The following is a 20,977-nucleotide window of genomic DNA, read 5'->3' on the forward strand; positions in this document are numbered from 1 at the left end:
TAAATTTTCCGACTCTTGGTGTCAAACAACAACAGATACCTGATTCCGATAAGTGGTCTCTCAGGGGTTTGCTCTCACCTTTCTGATGCGTCCTCCCCAGCTATTTTTTGTACAGGTCCCCCATCAGACCTTATCAAGGCCCTGGCCCTCCAGGAGGCCATTCACTCCCTGTTGCATTCAGGTGTGGTAAAACCTATGCCTTCGGCTCAGAGAGGAACTGATTTTTATTCCACTCTCTTTTTGATTCAGAAGCCAAATGGGTCTCATCTGCCTATTCTGAATCTCAAGCCCTTCAACAAATGTATCTGAGTGCCCAAGTTCTGCATGGAAATTCTATGATCATTTGTCCTGGGATTGGAGCCTGGGCATTTCATGGTTTCTCTGGGTATTCAGGATGCATACCTGCATGTACCTATTTCTCCAACCTACCAACCATTCCTACGATTTTCTGTCTTGCAGCAATGCTACCAGTTTCGGGCACTGCCTTTTGGTCTGTCAACAGCCTTTCAGGTCTTTACCAAAATAATGGCAGTCATGGCGGCCCACCTCAGGCTCCAGGGAGTCAGAATACTGCCATACCTAGACCCTTAATCTTGGCACACTCACGAGTTGTGTTACAACACCATCTCCAGCTGACTGGACTGCCTGCAAACACATGGCTGGCTCATCAATTGGAAAAAGTCCTCCCTATCTCCAACACAGTGGATGGTACATCTGGCGGCTCTCCAGGATTCTCGAATACAGAGGATCTTTCTGCCAGTGGACAAGGTTTTGACACTACACTTGCATGTGCACAACTTGCTTCACAATTAGAGGGTATCCATTCACACAGCAATGCAGGTCCTGGGGTCTATGGTATCCACCTTCGATATGGTAAAATGCGCCCAGTTCCACCCCATGCCCCTTCAACAACTGATTCTCTCCTGATGGAACGGTCAGTATCATCTGATCATGGTAGCTAAAGGCATCCTATCTGGATAAGGGTCATCTCTTCTGGATTCCAAATTGGGAGCTTCTCACTACAGATGCCAGTCTTCGCGGATGGGGCGCGGTAACCGGTCATACCTTTCAGGGACGGTGGACAACCCAAGAAAGTTATCTGCCCATAAACATTCTGAAACTTTGAGCAGTGTACAGAGCACTCACTCAAGCGCAGGATCTCCTCCAGGGCAGGCCAGTCCAAATCCAGTCCCACAATGTGACTGCGGTAGCTTACCTCATCCATCAGAGAGGCACACGAAGTCAGGCAGCCATGCTGAAAGTGGCAAACATTCTGGTCTGGGCTGAATGTCATCTCCCGACAATATCGGCAGTGTTCATTCCCAGAATCTTCAACTGTGAAGCAGACTTCCTAAGCAGTCAGGTCATACACACCGGAGAATTGTCTCTGCCCGGATGTCTTTCAACTCCTGGTGGACAAATGGGCCCTGACAGACGTAGACCTCGTGGCCTCATGTCACAACCACAAGGTCCCCAGGTAAGAGTCCAGTACCAGAGACCCCTCAGCCGCCTTCGTGGACACTCTGGCAGTGAGGAGGGACTTCAATCTCGTACACCTGTTTCCTCTGCTTTCCCTCCTCCTGAGGGTTCTCCAAAAGTTCAAGCAAGAAGGTGGCACGGTGATACTAATACCCCAGCCTGACCCAAGGGACATTGGTTCGCCAACCTATGGAGTCTCTACATACACTTCTTTTCCACTTCCTCTACGGCAGGATCTGATAGCTCAGGGCACTTGCCTGCACCCGGACCTACCTTGTCTGTCTTTGATGGCATGGCTCTTGAGTCAACCCTCTTAAAAGTCAAAGGTTTCTCTCACTCTGTGGCCCAGACGATGCTCAGGTTTCATAAGCCATTCTCAGACCACATCTATTACAGAGTTTTGCACTTTTACTTCCAATGATGCTCCCACAGAGGCTTTGACCCTGCTATTTTTAGGGCCCCCGGGTGCTTGCCTTTTTCCAGGCTGAGTTAGTCCTCTGCCTCCGCCTGGCCTCCCTTAGAGTTCAGGTTTCTTCTCTGTCAATCTGCTTCCAGCGAAGGATTGCTCCCATGCCTGATGTTAGAACATTCTTGCAGGGTGTTCTCTGCATTCAACCTCCTTTTTTTTTTTTTCTAACAAGTGGCTCTGTGAGATTTGTCCTTGGTTCTACAGGCTCCTCCATTTGAACCTCTGTACTCCAGTAGACCTGTAGTGGCTGACAGTGAAGACGCTCTTTCTCCTCGCTATTTCCTCTGCCCACAGGGTATCTGATTTGGCAACACTCTCCTGATGCTCTCCATTTTTGAACTTTCATCCAGACAGAGCTGTCCTCCGTAGCAGGACTGGGTACCTCTCTAAAGTGGTATCTCGGTTTTATTTGAATGAAGAGATTGTGGTTCCAGCCTTCCAGTCCTCTGACTTTTCTGCAGGTGAAGCCTCCTTGGATGTGGTTCGTGCTCTTCGGATCTATGTGGATAATACTAATTTCTTTAGGAAATCAGATTCTCTTTGTGTTGTATGGCTTTCGTAAGCGAGGCTGGCCACCTAACAAACAGACTTTGGCTTGATGGCTCCCCGTAATCTCTCAGTCCTACACGCAAGCTAATCTTCCTCTTCCAAAGAGGGTTAGGCTGGGTTGACACGTAAAGATTTTCTGTCCAACCATCCAGCTAGTTGATTGGTTGGAATGAAAATCTGGTAAGGTATGAAAGCAAATGACAATCAGCAATTTGCTCCCAAACACTGGAAAATGGACAAAAACTGTTGTTCTAACATTGTTTAGAACAAACATTTAAAAAACTTGTCTGATGACCATTTTCATCTGTTTACCGGCATTTAGGAGCAAATTGCTGATCATCATTTACTCCCATCCCAGATTTTTATTCCAACCAATCAACTAGTTGGATGGTTGGTCAGAAAATCTTTACGTGTGTACCCAGCCTAACAGAACATTCTACTCTGTGGGACCCTCATGGGCGGTTTGACATGGCGCTTCTACTGAACAATTGTGCAAGATGGCCATGTGATTTTCCATCTACACCTTTCTCAGGCTCTACGCCTTTGATACATTTGCCTCTCTGGATGCTTCCTTTGGACGTCGAATTCTCCTTTGCTTACAAAACTGTCTACCTATGGCTGGGAGTGGTGTATGTGTGTAGGAGGACCAGTGCATCCTGCGAGCCAAAGCTTTAACTGTTTGGTGCCCAGACCTCTCCGACCACACACGCCCTATGATATCCCTGTAGATCCTATTGACTTCGAAGAAATAGTTAACAAAGATATGTCTACCATAACTCTTAATTTTTGAGCGTGATTAAGATACTGACCCCTTTTGCTTTATGATGGTTCAGTGTACACAATCTTTGTTTAATGCACAAAATTAGTAACAATATTGTATACAATTATCTTCAGGCTGCCTGTATATGAAACAAATGCATTCTGTGCTTAGACTTGGGTCCCAACCCCAAGATATCTCATTATTGTATGCAAATACTCCAAAATATGGAAAAATCAGATTTCCAAAATGCTCCTGGTCCCGAGCATTTTGTATATGGGAGACCTATATATATATATATATATATATATATATATATATATATATATAGACAGTACCAGTCAAAAGTTGGGACACACCTTCTCATTCAATGGTTTTTGTTTGTTTAAAGTTTTTTCAACATAGATTAAGACATCAAAACCATGAAAGAACACATATGGAATTGTGTTGTAAACAAAAAAAGTGTTAAACAAATCAAAATATGTTTTATATTTTAGATTCCTCAAAGTAGCCCCTTTTTGCTTTGATGACCGCTTTGCACATTCTTGGCATTCTCTCAATCAGCTTCATGAGGTAGTCTCCTGGAATGGTTTTGAATTAACAGGTGTGCCTTGTCAAGAGTCAACCTGTGGAATTACTTGCCTTCTTAATGTGTTTGAGACCATCAGTTGTGTTGTGCAAAGGTAGGGTTAGTACACAGTGGACACCACTATTTGACTACTGTTGTAATCCATATTATTGCACCAACCACTCAACAGTCCATCATTACTTTAAGACATGAAGGTCAGTCAATACGGAAAATTTCAAGAACTTTGAATGTATCCTCAAGTGCAGTTGCAAAAACCATCAAACGCTATGATGAAACTGGCTCTCATGAGGACCGACCCAAGAAAGGAATACCAAGAGTTATCTCTGCTGCAGAGGATAAATCCATTAGAGTTTCCAGCCTCAGAAACCACTACTTAACATCACCTCAGATTAGAGACCACATAAAGTCTTCACAGAGTTCAAGTAGCAGACAAATCTCAACATCAACTGTTCAGAGGAAACTGCGTGAATCAGGCCTTCATGGTCATATTGCTGCGAAGAAACCACTACTGAGGATGAACAACAAGAAGAAGAGAATTGTTTGGGCCAAGAAACACAAGGAATGGACATTAGACCAGTGGAAATCTGTACTTTGGTCTGATGAGTCCAAATTTGAGATTTCTGGTTCCAACTGCTGTGTCTTTGTGAGACGCAGAGAAGGTGAGCGGATGGTTTCTGCATGTGTGGTTCCCACTGTGAAGCATGGAGGAGGTGGTATGGGGGTGCTTTACTGGTGACACTGTTGGTGATTTATTCAAAACTCAAGGCACACTTAATCAGCATGGCTACCACAGCATTCTGTAGCGCCATCCCATCTGGTTTGCTCTTACTGGGACCATCATTTGTTTTTCAACAAGACAATGACCCCAAACACACCTCCAGGCTATGTAAGGGCTACTTGACCAAGAAGGAAAGTGATGGAGTGCTGCATCAGATGACCTGGCCTCCACAATCACCCGACCTAAACCCAATTGAGCTGGTTTGGGATGAGTTGGACCGCAGAGTAAAGGAAAAACAGCCAACAAGTCCTTAGCAACTCTGGTAACTCCTTCAAGACTGTTGGAAAACCATTCCAGGAGACTACCTCATTGAGAGAATGCCAAGAGTGTGCAAAGCTGTCATCCAAGCAAAAGGGGGATACTTTGAGGAATCTAAAATATAAAATATATTTTGATTTGTTTAACACTTTTTTGTTTTCAACATAATTCCATGTGTGTTTTTTCATAGTTTTGATGTCTTCAGTATTAATCTACTGTGTTGGAAATAATTTAAATAAACAAAAACCATTGAATGAGAAGGTGTCCAAACTTTTGACTGGTACTGTATATATAGTAATAGATGTACCAATCCTCTGTGTATGGTCACAATCTGATATAAGCACCCAAGGCGTGGGCATATCAAGAGTGCGACCGCATACCTAAGATTGGTATATTTATCTTAAAAATGGGCTGTAATGGCAAAATAGTTAAATGTGAAGATAATGTAGGGTGAAACAGATGCAAAATAATAGATAAAAATAGTTCAGAATAGGCTGTTTAATTTGAATTATTTTTAATGAATAAACTTAACTGGATAACAGTGTAAGTGAATAACAGTTGAACATTGACTACTTTCACTTAAAAATAGTGGTTCAGTTTGGAAAGAAAACAGGTTAAGCAGTGAATTGTACGGTCATGAAGTGCTTAATGCTTCTTCAGGGTCCAGGCTGGCATGTCTACGCACTGTTTGCTGTGCTGTATTCTGAAGTGGCTCCTCAGGTAAGTCCTGTTCGAGTTCTTTGAATAGATCACCATTGTACAAGTCAATCTTTCTTGAGGACTGATGTTGTTTCTGATAGGAATACACAGGTCCTTTTTTAAATATTTCTTTCAGTCAGGCAGTGATGTGCTGCTTTACTGTGAGCAGTTGTTTACACTTTTTTGGTTTTGTTTTGGTCGCAATTGGAAGTAGATCAGCGCTAGGTGTGCGGTTGGGAAATAATGCACGGTTATGTGATCTAGTGTGTACAATCATGTTGTTTGGATCTGTCTCAATATACCACATAATTATATAAATAATTATATACGTGGGCTCGTATATACAGCCATGGCCAAAAGTTTTGGGAATTACACAAGTATTGGGTTTCACAAAGTTTGCTACTTCGGTGTTTTTAGACCTTTTTGTCAGATTTTAGTATGGTATAGTGAAGTAAAATTACAAGCATTTCATAAGTGTCAAAGGCTTTTATTGACAATCACATTAAGTTTATGCAAAGAGTCAATATTTGCAGTGTTAACCCTTCTTTTTCCAAGACCTCTTCAATTCGCCCTGGCATGCTGTCAATCAAATTCTGGGCCACATACTAACTGATGGTCGCCCATTCTTGCCTAATCAATGGTTGGAGTTTGTCAGAATTTGTGGGTTTTTGTTTGTCCACCTGCCTCTTGAGGATTGACAACAAGTTCTCAATGGGATTAAGGTCTAGGGAGTTTCCTGGCCATGGACCCAAAATTAAAATGTTTTGTTCCCCGAGCCACTTAGTTATCACTTTTGCCTTATGGCAAGGTGCTCCATCATGCTGGAAAAGGCATTGTTTGTCACCAAACTGTTCTTGGATGGTTGGGAGAAGTTGCTCTTGGAGGATGTTTTGGTACCATTATTTTATTCATAGCTGTATTCTTAGGCAGAAATGTGAGTGATCCCACTCCCTTGGCTGAGAAGCAACCCCACACATGAATGGTCTCAGAATGGTTTACTGAGACCATTCACCTGTGATTCTGTGAGGAGACCTGGAAAACATTCACTGTTTGTGGTCCCGAGGAGAGAGTTTGAGTACCTGTGTCTTAAGGCAATATTTTCATCATCTGGAGCTGTTACTCATTCAGCTGTGGCTGGAGCCTGGGTAGCCAAATCTGTCGAAGAATGAATTGGAAGACTCTACCAAATGCTACCAGAGAACAGAGGATGTATATCTCCCACATATGGGAAGCGGCTCTGGGAGGAGCTGCGGTAGATGCTGGAATTTTATCTTCTAAAGCATCAGCAGCTTCAATAGTGGCACCCAGGTCCTTTTGCTTAAGATACTGGAGAGCTGATACAGGATCAAAGAGGGAGCTAGAAGTCTTAACTTTCTATGGAAAAGTACTTTTTGGAGCAGAGTTGGATAAAATTATAGCTACTGTGGCGACTTCAAAGTCAGCAGGTCTGCCATTTACGGCGACTATAAAGTCTAAGCAGGTTTCTTTTTGGTCCTTCTGTCCTGAGGGACAGACAAGGGAACAGTCTTCCTAAAGGTCGGCTAGTTTAGGCAAGACAGCAAGGCTACAAAGTAAAAGGTCTGGCCCGCCAAGATGTCCAGCTTCCATACACCGGACAACAAATCTTTGGCCTGATGGGGCGGGCCTCCTCCTGGGGAATCCCAGGGTGGGAAGCTGACTTCTTCAGTTTGCGGATTATTGGCATCAACAACAGATGCCTGGGTCCAACAAGTGGTCTCAGGGGTATAACCATACTTTTAGGAGGCATCCTCTCCAGATGTTGTTTTGCACAGATCCTTCATCAGATGCTGTCAAGGCCTTGGCCTTTTAGGAAGCCATTCACTCCCTGCTACAGGCGGGAGTAACGATGCTTAGGACACGGAAGCCTGCTTCTGCCCGCATCTATTACAGAGTTTGGTATTCTTTTGGTCAATGGTGTTCTCATAGAAAGTATGATTCTAAGGTGTTCAGAATTTCCAGTGTACTGGCTTTTCTTCAAGTGGGGATAGACGGCGGTCGCTGCCTGGTCACTCCCTGCTACAGGCGGGAGTAATCTGGTTCCTATGTCACAACAGGGTGGTTATTCCAATCTATTTCTGGTTCAGAAACCGAATGGGGCTTATTGCCCTATACTAAATTAAAAACCCTCAACAAGTTAATCCATGTACCCAAGTTTTGGATGGAAACTCTCTGGTCAATTATTTTGGCACTGGAGCCAGGGGATTATATGGTTTCACTGGACATTCAGGATGCATATCTGTATGTTCCTGTTATACCACCCCACCAACAATTTTTACAGTTTGCTGCCCTTCAGCAGCATTACCAATTTCAAGCTCTACACTTTGGCCTATCTACGGCTCCCCGGGTATTTACCAAATAATGGCAGTCATGACGGCTAATCTCAGGCATCAGGGAGTCAGAATTCTGCCATATCTGGATGACCTTCTGATATTGTCAGACTCCGGTTGTTTTACAAAGCCATCTTCAACTTACCATAGCCTGCCTATGAAAGTACGGCTGGATAATCAATTGGAAGAAATTGTCACTTTCTCCAACACAGCAACACTGCTGGATTCTCTGGCACAAACTGTGTTTCTGCCAGAGGACAAGATTGTGGCTCTGTCATTACGAATATGCTAGCTGCTATGCAAGCGAAGGGTATCCATTCTGTTAGCAATGCAGGCCCTGGGATCAATGGTATTCACCTTCGACATGATGAGGTATGCTCTGCTCCATTCCAGGCCTCTGCAAAAGTTGATTCTCTCCAAGTGGAATGGACAGTATCATCTAATAAGGTCTCAGAGGATCATTCTCACTCCAGAGGTTCATCACTCCTGTGGTGGCTGAGAAAGGATCATCTGAACAAACAGCACCCATTCTGGATTCTAAATTGGGTGCTTCTCACCACAGACACCAGTCTTCATGGATGGGGGAAGTGACAGGTCATCACACCTTTCAGGGAAGATAGACAAATCGGGAAAGTCATCTGCCAATAAACATTATGGAACTGCGAGCAGTGTACCAGGCACTTTTCATGGCACAGGACCTGCTCCAGGGCACGCCGGTCCAGATTCAGTCTGACAATAAGACTACAGTGGAGGTAGTCTTATCAGGGAGGTACAAGAAATTACGCAGCCATGAAAGAAATGACATAGGTTCTGATTTGTGCGGAACGTCATCTTCCGGCCATCTCTGCAATATTCATACCTGCAGTACTCAATTGAGAAGCAGACTTCCTAAGCAGCCGGGACAGACATGCCAGAGAGTGGTCTCTCCGTCCAGGAGTGTTTCAGCTCCTGGTAAACAAATGGGTTCTACCAGAGATAGATCTCATGGCATCACATCACAACCACAAGGTCCCCAGGTAAGAGTCCAGGTCCAGAGACCCATCTGCAGCTTTCGTGGGCGCACTGGCAGTAAGATGGGACTTCAAGCTGGCGTATCCTCCGATTTCTCTCCTTCCAAGAGTTCTTAGGAAATTCAAACAGGAAGGCGGAAAAGTAATACTGGTGGCTACGACTTTGCCCAGACGTCATTGGTTCACCGACTTAAAGAATTTGTCAGTAGACAGTCCGTATCTTCCTCTATGGCAGGATCTGCTAAAGCGTGATCCCTGCCGGCATCCTCACTTACCTCGTCTGGCTTTGACGACGGGGCTCTTGAATCTTCCGAGGCATCCTGGGAGCTAAAGCTTTATCTGTTTGGTGCCTGGATCTCTCCAACCATAATTTTCCCTATGTTATCCTTGTGGACCCTATGGACTCGAAGAAAAGGAGTTATCTAGGTAAGTCTATCATAACGCTAATTTTTCTCCATTTTTCAGTATTCTACATTTCTTCAGGGTTCATAAGGTCCACAGGATCTACCTTGGGGTATGTAGTTGGATTGATGCATTGCACCAAACAGCTTACATCTTTGAAGCTCCCAGCATGCATAGGGCTTCCTCCCTATATACCCCTCCCCCAGCCACAGGCATTCAGTTTTTGTTTGGTGCACGGCAAGTATCCAGATGCACCGTTTAACAGCGTGACTGTCTAGGCAGTCCCAGGCTTTTCTTTTTTTGATTTACCTTTTTTTTTAAATTCTGAGTTTAGTGTTATTAGGCGCCGAATACGAGGCATATACTGCAACTCCTACCTCCGCCGATGCCAAAACGCCAGTATCGCTATATGGCCTGGGGATTGCGGCGGGCCTCAGCCTGTCTCAGCTAGTGGCATCGCTGAGGTCCGTACTGCGATCGGATTCACGGAGATGGCAGGTAAGATGATTCCTCGTGTGGGGAATCGTGCGCGAAGCAGTCCAGGCCTCAGTTGTAGGAGACGCATCTGAGACAGCTGCGGGTAATGGTCTCATTTAACGTGTCCTCACTAAGATGGTCGGAACCATCTATCGCCGGGGATGGGTAGTAGATGCACTAGGTAGCATCTACTACTGTAAGGCCAGCATACCTGTGCTGTCAAAATCGCAGCTTAGGGGAGATAGCCACTCCTCCCCCAAACCAGACACAACTTTCGGTTGTGGATTCCCACGTCTGGTTTGCTACTTCTGACCACTCCGTGTGTTAGACGCTCACAGTCCACCTTGGGTTCGCTGCTGAAAGCTGTTCTCAGAGGTTAGGTCTTTCTCCCTGTATGTCTCTCCCCTGGGTCAGGTATATAGTACTCTATATCCTACCAATACCCCTGCGTATCTGGTCATTTGATTGAGCCCATTTGCATTAGCATTTGATTATATTTATGCATTGTATGTGACTAATGCTAGCTGCTGTATTTATTATTTATATCATTGTGTTTCTCCTCATCCCTCTGAAGGTGTGCAGGGTTTTTTTTTAGTGTTAAGTCACATTGCATTTATACTTTATCCTTATACCTGTTACACATTGCCATGTCTAAAGGTAAATGAAAGAAGGATGTGCCTCCTGTGCTGAAGTCATGTAAATCCTGTTTGGCAGGCCTGTCTGAGCAGGATTTTGTGCAAGATGAGTTGTGTAGTGTCTGTTGTAAACAGCCACCTTTTTTATCTTGTGCACCAGCACAAGAACCATCCTGGGTGGCCTCTTGGTCTCAGGTTTTGTCGCATTTGCTGGACAGGGCCGCAGCATTGCGTGCTCCTGCCACGATACTGCCTCCTGCTATGGGGTACCCACAGCACTTGCATCCTTCTTTGTATATGTCCCCCATGAATCCCTGTTGGTTTGATTCTTCTGCTCACTCTAGTCAGAGTATGCTGCCGTCTATAGCCCCATAGGTGCTGGCGAATAGACCAGTGGCAGTAATGCAGGGGCATAAGAGAGGTTCTCGTCAGACTGTGCCTCAGGATTATGACTTAGCCTCCTCATCTCACACTGATACACATAGTTCAGGGTCTTACTCAGTGGATGAAGACCATCGATCCTCTGTGGATGTCCCCTCTCTCGTGAGAGCGGTTAGATCTGTACTCAGGATAGAGGAAGAGGAGGTTCTGCCAAAATAAGACTCCGGTCTTTAGGCATCAGAAGTTGGCTAGAGATGATTTTCCTCAGTCTGAACAACTAACAAAACTCATGTCTGAAGCATGGTGTACTCCAAATAAGTATTTCCATGCAATAAAGAATTTAACCTCTTGATACCTATTTGCACTTGGTGAATGTAACAAATGGCAGCATCCGCATTAAAAGAGGTTACAAATAAAAAAACTTGATAACTATTTAAAATCAGCTTTTTCATTATCTGGAGCTATTACCAGACCAGCTATGGCTATAGCTTGGGTAGCCAAAGCTATGGAAGAATGGACGAAGTCTTTGGAGGATCACATGCTGAATGCTACGAGAGAACAGCTGTGTTATCTTAGATGCAAGAAGCAGCTATGTATATGGGCGAAGCGGTCATTGATGCAGGTATCTTAGCTTCTAGGGTATCGGCAACTTCAGTTGCCACTCGAAGAACCCTTTGGCTATATACCTGGAAGGCGGATACAGGGTTCAAGAAGGCCCTGGAGTTTTTGCCTTTTGTTGGGAAGGTACTGTTTGGACCAGAGCTGGATGACATAGTGTCTTCTCTGGTGACATCTAAGTCTGCGGGCTTGTCATCTACAACTACCCCCAAGTATAGGCAGTCATCAGTTCAGTCCTTTCGCCCACAGAGTAGGACAAAGGGACAGTCTTCCTCTAGACAGGATAATTCCTACAGGAAACTGCAGACCAGAAAATCCTGGTCAACCAGACATCCTACTTCCAAGCCAGACGATAAGCCCACTGCCTGATGGGTCTCAGGGTTGGAGGCCAACTTCTACAATTTTCTCATGCCTGGCATCAGACGATTATGGATGCTTGGGTTCAAGAGGTGGTCTCTCATGGTTCCTTCACATTCTTGAGGCATCCTCCTCAGAGGTTTGTTGGTACAACCCTTCCTTTAGACCCGGTTAGGACTTTGGCCTTCTGGGAGGCTATTGGGGCTCTCCTGAGGTCAGGAGTCATAATCCCCCTTCCTGTGATGCAACAGGGAAGGGGTTATTATTCAATTTGTTTTTGATTCAGAAACCAAATGGGTCACACAACAGATTCATCCATGTGCCCAAATTCCGTATGGAAACCCTACGGTCAATTATGCTGGCAATGGAGCATGGAGATTTCATGGTCTCCCTGGACATACAGGATGCATATCTGGATGTTCCTATTGCACAATCTCACCAAGGATTTCTGAGATTGTACTATCCCTGCGGCATGGGTCATCCCAAAATCGTGTACTTTTTACAGCCTGTTCCTGCTTTCCAGTGTATAACGGCAGGAAGGACAGATAATCAGGAGAGGGCACAGCTGAGGCAGCTCACTCTGTGAGTGGAACTTGGCCCATTATAATGCAGATGGAGTGTGTGTGCATCACATATTGCTGTGGACAAAACTGTGTATTGGACCTTAATGGGACCTTTATATAAATGAGTCTGACCATGTTGTATTACTGTGTGTAATAGGTAAACTGTATATACAAGTGTTTGTGCCATCAGTGTATAATATCTCTAAAGTCTGATATGTTACTTATAGGATGCATATGACATATGTAATGATGTTCTAATGTGTTTTAAGGATGCAGGGGGAGACATTCCCCCTCCCACTGGAATGTACAGGCAGCCAGGTATCTCTGTATGCCTGCTGAAATCCCCCACAGGAAACCATAGCCAGCTGAATGGCATGTGACATCACAAATGACTATGAGGGGCTAACAGTGACTGGTTTTATTGCCCTGATATGCTAAATCCCCTTGACAATGTGATGGAGTGGTTTTTGTCCAAAGGGGTTTAGGCCAGACACATGGGAACTGGAATCCTCACTTCTGGAGTGAGGTAAGACATGAGCACTAACTGTACAGATTATTAAAATCACCCAATAGCAGGGCTCAGGGGTATCACCTCATGATGGGAAATAGCAAACTGAGGGTTTTGCAGGGAGTGCTGATCTGAGTGGAGTTCCTAGCCAGAGGGGCAGGGCACAGGCAGGACTGGGCACAGGAGTCGGGAGATCCTGCCAGCCTGCCATCCACGGACCTGGCTATATGGAAGAGGTCTGGAAAAAGATACGCAGCCAACGCGTATGTTCCCAGTGGAGCGGTCCTGAGATGTGCTCCCTGGTGCCAGGTGACTGGTCGGCACGCACTGCTCCTGGTGGGCAGTAGATAATCAGGCCGAGCACGGACGAAGAAGCCATTTCCCTGAGAAGCGTGGAGGCACACAGCAGCCTAGCCCAGGCGGGGGGAGCTAGGAATTTGTATCATGGTACGACCAGGCTCTGAAACACAATAGTCAGCAACTGGCCAGTATTAGCTCACTTTGGAGGGAACCAGAAACCATAATTCATAGCAGGGGGTGCCCAGAGGTAGTGAAAGAGGAACATGTGTGAGAACACTAAGCGGGGGCGAAGTTTTGTTTGAGTGTCTGCTTGTCTGGGGGTACATACCCTGCAAGCAAGAGAAAGGAGGAGTGTGCCGTGTCCCAGAAACTGAAGATGCAGTTGAGGGGTGGTCCAGCAAAATGACGCAGACCGAAGCCCTACTGTCAGGCCATTTGGAAAATGGCCCCGAAAAGGTGGAAGTGCCCAAGAGAGGCAGGAAGTGCCACAAGTCTCCCGGGGCAGTAAAGGTCATAGATGAGAAAACCTCGTGGTATAGAGGAATGGGACCGGAGAAGTCCATCCACAAAGATGCAGCCCATCTTTGTGGATGGACTGGGAGTATTGGGATGAAGTGTGTCAGTGGACTCGCTTGTGGACAGGAGCTACTACAGAGGAGAAAATGGAAAACCTGATAGATGAGTTTATGCAGTGTAAAAGTGGTGCTGTAGAAGAAAATCTGCTGGATATATCGGAGTGGAAACCGTTATAACAGAAGTATGTAGCTCCACATGCCAGATATGGCAGAGAAGCCAGGCCGCTGAGGTCCGAGCACTGGCTAAAAGGGTTCCTGGGAAGGAGCCAGTGAAGAGAACCCAGAGGAAAGAGGAGATGATGGTGCCACCGAGGGGTCCACTGCAGGGTTACAAGGTGGGGAGACAGAAGAAATGCTGGTGGCCAAATCCAGCAATCCATTAGCAGAAATTAGTATAGAGGACCTAATAGCAGAATCGCAGCTCCGCAGCCACATCCCTGCCCAAGACTGCACACACCGCACTCTTATGCGATGGGTGCATGATCAGTAGGATAACCCAATCAATGCATTCAGTGTGTATAGGAAATGGGTCCTCAGTCCAGGAGAGCTGAATAGTGTCCGGGAGCAGCTGCAGTGCCTCCTACAATGTTTTGAGGATGAAACAGCAGCACAGGGATAGCTGAATTCCCTGGGTTGGATGGACCAGTGTCTCAGAGTGGAGGCTGAAGTGCATCACCTGCAGCAGTTTATGTCCACTGAAAAACTTGCAGAACTAGTCACCCCACTGACCGCAGATGAATTATTGGAACTTTTCCCATTTACTGAATTAGAAAATTGAGATTTTGCTGCAGAGTGTCAGTACAATATGGTACCAGGGCTCTGGGACTCACAAAGGCCACTCACATCAGAGACTGTAATTCTAGCAGAGCAGAACCTGGAAGAGGATATTTATTCCCATTATGCAGTGTGGAATCCTAATGCAGTGGTACCGTGCGCTACTGATGGGCAGATGCAGCAGGAGCATGGAGCAGATCAAGCAGAGCCAGAGAAGGGGGTAAGTGCTACATCAGAAAATACTCCCGTAGCAGACCATAGCTCAGAGACTTTAACTTATTGCGGAAGTTCCAATGCAAAAGACAGAGGAGAAGAAAGTACAATGTGGCCCTTCTCCCCTCAGCTCTGTTAAGAGCCCTGAGCAGGGCAGTGAAGCAGGTTCAGAGGAAAATGCGATTGGAGTGGTGATTAAGGGAGACTCTGACCCACTGGAGGATCCCATGGGCAGTATGCTGAACGAGGAGTTTGTTCAGAACCTGCCACAAGATGCCCAGGAAGAATCATCGCATCCCAGCTCTGTGCAACTGAGTGAAAGTGATGAAGCATCCGAGGCCATGACAGAGACGCCAACAGTCCAGCCCCACAGTAACAGCCTACCAGTCCCTCAGCCAGCCGGGCTTGGGGAGGTGAGCGCAACAGTGACCAAGATGGAGAACACCAGAGGGGAGTCCCAGTTATTACTCCCTGAGGGGGTAGCTGAGGTAATAGGCCCATGGGAGGGGGCAGAGGATTTTGAGGGGGGAGCATGGGGAGAAGAGATGCTGAAACTCCCTGCAGCCGACTTCAGCCCTGTTACTAATTGCAGAGAGAGACCCCCCAGCCATGGCCTACCCCTGACAGGTTCCCTGATGTGGGCCTGGTGCCACAGCTTATGCTCCTCCCTGATGCGCCAGAGATGATGGGAGTGAAGTCGCCCAAAGAGAAGGGGGAGAAGAGATGAATCTTTGATGTGGGTTGCACACCACTGATTGAACCCAGTGCCTGGGTCTCTGGAGGGAGTTGTAAAAACTGAACTGTTGAGCCGATCTCCCCCAGATCCAGAAAAGGGGCCTGTGCCAGCCTGTCATCCACGGACCTGGCTATACGGAGGAGGTCTGTCGAAAGATACGCAGCCAACGCGTATACTCCCAGTGAAGCGATCATGTGGTGTGCTGGCTGGAGCCAGGTGACTGGTTGGCACGCCCTGCTCCTGGTGGGCAGTGGACCATCAGGCCGAGCGCAGACAGAGAAGCCATTTCCCTGAGAAGCGTGGAGGCACACAGCAGCCTAGCTTAGGCGTAGCGTTCCCCCCTCCAGCCCAGGAGGGTAAGCATGATGCAGTAACTGTTCCCACTTCTAATACTAAGGGGCGTCTGTGTGTGGGGTCCCCAAAGCTTAGCTAATACTACTGGCATTTCTGTATATATTGTATAATAGTTCGTAGTTGCTGTTTTACATGTAGACTTTACATGTAGAATTAGTGTGTGTCAATAAAAGGTAATGTCAGGGCCGGATTAACAATGGGGCTGATGGAGCTACAGCTCCAGGCCCACTATCAGAATAGGCCCACAGCAGCATCTGCTGTGTGTGCTGCTGTAGACAGGATTTTTTTTTTCCTTCTACAGCAGCCTTCCAATGCTCATCCCTTCTTACGGCCACGTGTCCCCCATCCCCCCTGGCCGCACGGATCAAAAGCCGCAAACACAGCATAGACCGGTGAAACATGATGGTTGCACAGTGGAAGGCTAGGCTTAACTAGCCTTCCCAGCGCCGCTAATACATGACGCACAGTGACTCTGCGCCGACTTCGCGCTGTGTGACGTCACTGCGTGTGACGTCACATAGATGCCGCCCGCCATCACCGCGCCCTGAAGAGCCCGGCTATGTCCACTAGCTGCCCAGCATAGGCTCACCTCAGCAGACACAGCAGCAGATCCATGAAGTCATCCTGGCAGCAGCAGCAGGGTGTCTGATCCTCCGAGAACTGACTGAGCTTAGGTGTTTGCCAGTCCTGCTGGCTTGGCTGCTGCTGCTGCTGCTGCTGCTAATAGTATAGTACAGTAGAAATGGTATGCATAATGCAGAGTTACTTATGATAGTTTAATATTTATGATATATACACATATATACAGTCAGGTCCATAAATATTGGGACAATGACAGAATTTTCAGATTTTGGCCTCTATTCTCCACCACAATGGCTTTGAAATGAAACAAACAAGATGTGCTTTAACTGCAGACTTTCAGATTTAATTTGAGGGTAATTACATCCAAATTGGGTGAACGGTGTAGAAATTACAACAGTTTCAATATGTGCCTCCCACTTTTTAAGGGGCCAAAAGTAATGGGACTATCAACTCAAAAGCTATTTCATGGACAGGTGTGGGCTATTCCCTCGTTATTTCATTATCAATTAAGCAGGTAAAAGGTCTGGAGTTGATTCTAGGTGTGACATTTGCATTTGGAATCAGTTGCTGTCAACTCTCAATATGAGATCCAAAGAGCTGTCACTATCAGTGAAGCAAGCCATCATTAGGCTGAAAAATCAAAACAAACCCATCAGACAGATAGCAAAAACATTAGGTGTGGCCAAATCAACTGTTTGGAACATTCTTAAAAAGAAAGAACGCACCGGAGAGCTCAGCAACACCAAAAGACCCGGAAGACCACGGAAAACAACTGTGGTGGATGACAGAAGAATTATTTCCCTGGTGAAGAAAAACCCCTTCACAACAGTTGGCCAAATCAAGAACACTCTCCAGGAGGTAGATGTATATGTTTCAAAGTCAACAATCAAGAGAAGACTTCACAAAAGTGAATATAGAGGGTTCACCACAAGATGCAAACCATTGGTGAGCCACAAAAATAGGAAGACCAGATTAGAGCTTGCCAAACAACATCTAAAAAAGCCATTACAGTTCTGGAACAACATCCTATGGACAAAGGAGACAAAGATCAACTTGTACCAGAGTGATGGGAAGAGAAGAGAAGGAAAGGAACTGCTCATGATCCAAAACATACCACCTCATCAGTGAAGCATGGTGGTGGTAGTGTCATGGCGTGGGCATGTATGGCTGCCAATGGAACTGGTTCCCTTGTATTTATTGATGATGTGACTGATGACAAAAGCAGCAGAATGAATTCTGAAGTGTTTTAGGCAATATTATATGCTCATATTCAGTCAAATGCTTCAGAACTCATTGGACGGCGCTTCACAGTGCAGATGGACAAGGACCCGAAGCATACTGCAAAAGCAACCAAAATGTTTTTTAAGGCTAAAAAGTGGAATGTTATGCAATGGCTGAGTCAATCCCCTGACCTGAATCCGATTGAGCATGCATTTCACTTGACGAAGACAAAACTGAAGGGAAAATGCCCCAAGAACAAGCAGAAACTGAAGACATTTGCAGTAGAGGCCTGGCAGAGCATCACCAGGGATGAAACCCAGCGTCTGGTGATGTCTATGCGTTCCAGACTTCAGGCTGTAATTGCCTGCAAAGGATTTGCAACAACGTATTAAAAAGTGAAAGTTAGATTTAGGATTGTTTAGTTTGTCCCATTACTTTTGGCCCCTTAAAAAGTGGGAGGCACATATAGAAACCGTTGTAATTCCTACACCGCTCACCTGATTTGGATGTAATTACCCTCAAATTAAATCTGAAAGTCTGCAGTTAAAGCACATCTTGTTTGTTTCATTTCAAAGCCATTGTGGTGGTGAATAGTGGCCAAAATATGAAAATTCTGTCAATGTCCCAATATTTATGGACCTGACTGTGTGTGTGTATATATATATATATATATATATATATATACTGTGTGTGTGTATGTCTGTATATAATAAACATATATACTGTGTGTATATATATATATATATATATATATATATACTCTGTGTGTGCATATATGTAGTATGTGTGTGTATATGTATCTATATATATATATCTATGATTTATATGTATATCTATATATGTATGCATAGCTATATATAATGTATATATGTTTATAAATAAGTATCTACTGTATATAATATATGTGTATATATTATAAATTGAAAGAGAGAGCATGTTTGATTTTTGGATGTCTGAAAGGGTTGGGTACAGGATACCGATGCTCGGGATCACGGCGGTCAAAATCCCGATGCCGGCATCCCGACAGGGTTAGGATACTGACACCTATCAGTAGGTATCCTAACCCTCCCGACTCCCTAACCCTCCCTGGTGCCTAAACCTAAAGGACCCCATAGACGGTGCGATATGCACCTTGCGATGCGATGGCCGACCGCCCAATATGCCGGCACCTCCCTCTCTCACACGCATAGTGCTGCATGGGATCGTTCGTCGATCCCCCATATCAATCGAACAAGCAGAAAGATCTGCGACGGACGACCCCACGTGAGTGAGCAGTGGACGATATGCCCACACACGGAATGATATAGCTGCAATATTGTTCAAAACTGTTGGACCGGCAGCTGTATCACTCTGTGTGTGAGGCCCCGTAACCCTCCCCTCTTAGGGCCTAACTCTCCCTCTACTGCCTAGCGCTAACCCCCCCATTGGTTAACATCATCCCCAGATGGCATAAACCACTTTATGATTTTCAGGTACAGTATGTTTCTATTAAAGAACTTTATTAATAAAAATTGTTACATTTTATTAATTAAACCATAGTTTGTGGTTTTTTTTATATAGAACACTTGGTGTCTGCAAAGAGGGGAGGGAGATTGAGATGGATGAATGTAGGTGGGTAGCTATGACCTCCGTAATGCTAGCCACTCCCCATGGCACAGACCACACCCCCACATCAGTGGTCACACCCCCACATCACTGGTCACACCGCCATATCAGTAGGCACACCCCTTGCGGCAGAACACAATAGGCCCTTCATAAATTTCAGCTCCAGGCCCATGAGGACCTTAATCTGGCACTGGGTAATGTTGTACCTTTGCTAATGTGTCATTTCCTGTGCGATCCACAGGGACTCAAAGGAAAAATGGTACTGTGCAAGTACTTCAGCACGAAGGGCAATAGGGCAGAAAAAATGCACGCATAAACCCAGGGTCCTCACAAACATAATGGCGGTCAGCCTTATCTCAGGTGACAAGGAGTCAGGATACTGCCATTAGCACAATCTCAGGAGATAATACAATGTCATCTTCAGAAGACCATTGTCTGTCTACAAGAGCACAACTGGATAATCAATTGGAAAAAGTCTTCTCTTTTTCCAACTCAGCAAATGGTGCACTTAGAGGTGCTGCTGGATTCTCTGGGTCAGAGGATTCTTCTACCAGAGGACAAGATTACGCCGCTACAATCACGTGTACAATGGCTACTTTGCAAGCAAGAAGTGTCAGTTCACTTGGCAATGCAGGTGCTGGGCTCCATGTTATTCACACTCGACATGGTGGCTTAAGCACAGTTCCACTCCAGGTCCCTGCAGCAATGGATTCTGTCTCATTGGGATGGTCAGTATCATCGGATAAAGGCCCTCATTCAGAGCCGTACGCTCTGAGCAGAGCGCACGCTCTGAATGAGGGCTGCCCTCCATAATTATGGAGCGTCCTCCTGGACGCTCGTATAGCTGTGGGTCACCACCCACAGCCTATACGAGCGTGCAGTTTGATGGCCGCGATGGTCGTGACCATCGCCACTGCGAGCCGGAGCCTGCGGTTGAGGTTTTCAACCACAAGGCCCGGAGTGATTTTGGCTCTATCAGAGCCAAAATCACTCCCACTGACATCACTAGTGATGTCAGTGGGCCGGCTTCTGATGGTAGGCGTTCCCCTGGGAACGCCTCCGTCAGGGAGGCATGCCCCCGGCACACCCACCAAAGGGGGCGTGCTGTCAATCAACATCGACAGCAAGCCCCCTTTGATCAGACACAACGAGCGAAGGAAAGTCCTTCGCTCGTCGCGTCTGGCGCATGCGCACGACAGAGCTCCCTCCATCGTGCGCATGCTCAGTGCAGACCATCGACCCACTTGCGAGCGGACAGCCGCTCGCGAGTGGGTCTGAATCAGGCCCAAAGGCCCTCATTCAGAGCCGTTCGTTAGCATCAGTACGCTCGTTGCGTTCCGATGTTAGGAAACCACGCATGCGCCGGTGTTCCACTGCGCATGTGCGTAAGGCAGATTGCGAGCTTTTTTTGTCTCATTCGTCAAATTGCGTAAAGGAAATGACATGTCAAATGTGATTGACAGAACAGGCCGTTTTTGGGCGTTGACAGGGGTGGAGGTGGAAAAACGCAGGCGTGGCGAGGCGCTTTTTGGGCGTACATAAATTTTCAGATGCTAACGTCAAATGTGTTCGTACCAAGTCATACGTCACTGGCTGATCCTCTTTCCGTTCAAACTGCTCGCACAGCTTGGGGTGTGGATTACTCGACCACAATGGCGATGGCCTTGTCCTCCGGTCCGGCCTCCACGATGTTTCATCGATTAATCACGGCTTGTCAGAAAAACAATCAACTTTGAATTG

General features: G+C 46.2%; 1 pseudogene; it reads left to right on the forward strand.

Moving 5' to 3' along the window:
- The first annotated feature begins 13,694 nt into the window (after positions 1–13,694).
- On the forward strand, positions 13,695–15,425 carry LOC148508175 (uncharacterized; annotated as a pseudogene).
- The last annotated feature ends 5,552 nt before the right edge of the window (positions 15,426–20,977 follow it).

This window comes from Taudactylus pleione, unplaced genomic scaffold (genome assembly GCF_031769625.1).
Source record: "Taudactylus pleione unplaced genomic scaffold, aTauple2 ptg000374l, whole genome shotgun sequence".
Taxonomy (NCBI): Eukaryota; Metazoa; Chordata; class Amphibia; order Anura; family Myobatrachidae; genus Taudactylus; species Taudactylus pleione.